A 3826-nucleotide genomic window follows, 5' to 3' on the forward strand; every position below is an offset into this window, starting at 1 on the left:
TAATGATGCCCGTAATGTTCTTTTCCTTGTTGTGGTTCAGAATAGGATTAATTATTCTGTGCGGACATCAGATGGAGAGAACGGTCCGAATTTGTTGTGCTTTTGTTGTTCTTTTGCTGCACGTTTGCAAAAGGGCAATAAAAAGGCAGCAAATATTTAATATTTGTTGCGCTTTTGCAAAAGGATAATAAAAATGTATTCATAATTGAATATTTGCTGTCCTTTTACTATCCTTTTGCAAAAGCACAGCAAAATCGGACGGTTCTCTCCATCCAGTATTTGCACAGAATAATTTCTCTAAATATAAAAGTATTTGGAAGTCTAAATATATGCAACTTTTAGTGTTTGGAAGTCTAAAAATATTTGGAAGTCTAAATAAATCTCCTCTCTCCATCCATTATGCAAGCCTCTTACTTTCTTCTTCTCTCTTTAAGGTGTCGATGTTGCTGACCTCCTTTTTAGATAAGATTGCCTTTGCATCTATTGTTGAGCCTCACAGTCTGATCCCAAGCGTAGAGCACTCTTGTTTAGCACTTAGGACCCTTATAGGTATGAAGATCTTATGAGTTAGGCTTCATAATCTTTAGTAGCATTATTTCTCCATGTATATCCCTTTGACCCCTTGAGCTCTTATTGTCACAATTATGTCGGCCAAAACTTTGATGGCATCGAGTTCACATTTGGATAAGCTAAGAGTTGCTCAAAACTATGTTAATTTAGTTAGACTTCAACAAGCGACTTCATTGATACAAGCAAGTCCATTTTAGTGGACCCTTAAGTTTAGTCCTAGCTTTATTGTCCTTAAGTTTATCTCTAAGATCTTAGAATTATTGATATAGGTAACCTCCTTTAGACGGCTTCACCATCACAATGAGCACACCTTTTGAATTCCTTCATCCTTTTGGACTCATGACCCTGCTGCACCCTAACACACTAATGTTTGGACATATTGGACTATTGCAAGTCTTAACTTGACTTAAGCCTAGACTTGAGGTATTATTGTATTTGAATACTCATACATTTTCATGTTGGTATTTCACAGGTATCTATCAAATTCTAACTAAAGAAATCAGGCAAAACAATCATATCAACCTTCAATGGCACTCTCCTTTAGGGAATGAAATTTGCCTCAATTGACTGAATAAATGAATGTTTCTGACATGAACACCAGGGACTCATTTAGATTTCTCCATACCCTCGAGATTCATTGATTTTGTCATTACTAGAATTTATACTCCCCTACAAGGCTAGTCAATCATTTGGTCTTAGCCAATTTGATGGCTAGCATCAGTTGATCCCAGGCTAACCTAATTAACCAAATTAGAAAAATTAAGCTAATTAAGCCCCTTAAAATAACATTAGGCAAGCTAATTGAAGCCAAAGCTATTTTTATAGCCAAACCCTAAACCCACTATGTGGATTAGCTTTATCCTTTGACTTGCTTACCCAAATAGCTAACTAAACAATTGAGGCATCTAATGTGTTTTATTGTTGGCATAAATTTTGATTTCTTTTCCTCTTAACCTGGGTTAAAGGCTAATTACTTTGAAGCTAAAAAACCCAACTTTTAATAGCATGATAATATTTAGAAACCCCTTTCCTCCGCTAGAAATGTTTTGAGCATGTGAGTCATTCCATTACAATCCTAGCCTATGCCATAGCTTGTTGTGAGATATTAAAACTGGAAAAGGTGGGTGGAGCCCAACTTGAGAATTATCCACCAAGAGCACTTTGTTCCTAGGGCTTCACCACCCCAAGTGGAGTTGATATGGAGTAGTTAAGTCAAGGAGACTTATAGACCCATCCTTAACTAACCTTGCCGAGTTGTTGTTGGAGCTTTATCAACAATGTTATCTAGGAAGTGCTAACGGTTGTGAAGATCACGAAAGCTTCTCCAACAACAAAGGATGTTTTAGGGATCAACTGAAAGACAAACATTATCACTAGCTTAAGTAACAAGCTTCATTTCTAACTCTTTCTTTTGCATGGTCTTTTGGTTAGCACATACAAACAAACGCTATATGCACTTTTCGTCATCTTTTGGCTCTCTATGAAAGCTCTCTATAGAAGTTTAAAATACCTTATTGAGTGTTGTGTGAAGGGAGTTTACTCCATCTTTTCTCTCGAGTGTATTTGTGAGAAATGATATCGTTAAAAATAGTTTTAGGTTCTATAGTAAGAGTCATTTCAATTGATTCAAGAAATATAATACTTCTTAGAAAAGTATGGAGAGGTTTTTGATTAAAATGGGAAAGCCTTTGGAAATAAGAGGAGCCAATAGAATAGTTTCAGCAAATTTTGGACATATTAGCCTGGACGGGCAGTTATAGGGTCAAAGGGATTATGTAATTTGGCCTGCTGAAGAAAGCTGTGACAATCATACTTTGAATTAATTGGGACCACTATTTGCATTCTCGAGTGGAGTCCAATAAGGAAGATTTGTTAAGGAAAAATGATATTTAATTTTTATTTAAAAAACTCAACATAAAATTATCGAAAAATATCGATCAAGTTTATGAATTTAACTAGAAATGATGTTTGATCAATTGAGAGTAAATTAAGGTTTCGTTTGAGACAACTTTTGACTACTATTTTTTTAATATTTTCAATTAATTTTTTGTATAAAAAAACTACCGTAGAAATCTGCCCCAATCCTTCATTTGGGACAGCTTTCGTACATAATCCTAAAATGGCTTTCTAGTATAAAATTTTTTAATTCAAGACATTTTTATACTAGAAAACTGTTTCAAAAAACAATAAAAAAACTGTCCCAAACGAAGCCTAAATGTATGAAAAAATGAGTGCATAAAAAGTTATGATTTTTCGATAATAAATATAATAAAAATCAATTAAATGTAGTAAACAGAAAACTTGATCAAATATAATTTTTTAACTAACGAAAAAAAGCACATAAATGTAAAATGAATTATAATCTTTAAAAATATATTTCGCTGATTTTTAAGAGCATTTGTGCAACACATACAAATCATTTTTTATACTTATTATTGGCCTAACACAGTACTATGCTAAGAAAGAAAGCAGGTCTTAAAGGGGCAACACACACTATGCACCTGTAAGGTGAAATATATCAATTATAGTGCACACAATTAAATCCAAATTTTCATTAATGCAAATTGCACCTTTCAAAAAAAAAAAAAAAAATCCAAATAATATTGTCAATCTAGCAACACATAACAAGCCAAAAAAAAAGTGTGATCCTAGTTTCACCCTAATCATAGAATTCCTAGAGGTATACTTAGTACAACCTTTTATGCATCTTAAGCTAATGATGGTGACCACATGATAATATATGAAATATTCAAATTATAAGTATAGTTAGAGAATGATCAAATTATATGACCAAAGGATGGTTTACATTTAAATCATCAAGGGAGAAAAAAATATTCACTTAGCCGACCGTAGGTAGTGAGATAAAAATTTGATATTGTTGTTGTTGTAATGATTTACATTATTTACTAAAATATTTTACGAATAAACAGTTTTATTATTACGGGTTATGAAGAACGTAATTGATGAGCATAACACACTTTACAGCTAGCCATACCATCATATGACTCTAAGGCTTATGTTGTGATGACCCAAAACCGAGTTGGATGTATTGATATCAGGACCAAAACTATTCATTTTATATAAAATCATTCAATATCAGTAAAGACAATGACATCATATTTTATTCCATCTAATACAATAGAAAATACAAAAATTGCATTATTTAACAAATTACTAAAAACTCACTAAAGCATTTGATTTATGTTCTATAACAACTTCCATTAAGATTTATCATACATAATAAACAAACAATGCA

This window comes from Dendrobium catenatum, unplaced genomic scaffold, assembly GCF_001605985.2.
Source record: "Dendrobium catenatum unplaced genomic scaffold, ASM160598v2 fragScaff_scaffold_771, whole genome shotgun sequence".
Classification (NCBI taxonomy): Eukaryota; Viridiplantae; Streptophyta; class Magnoliopsida; order Asparagales; family Orchidaceae; genus Dendrobium; species Dendrobium catenatum.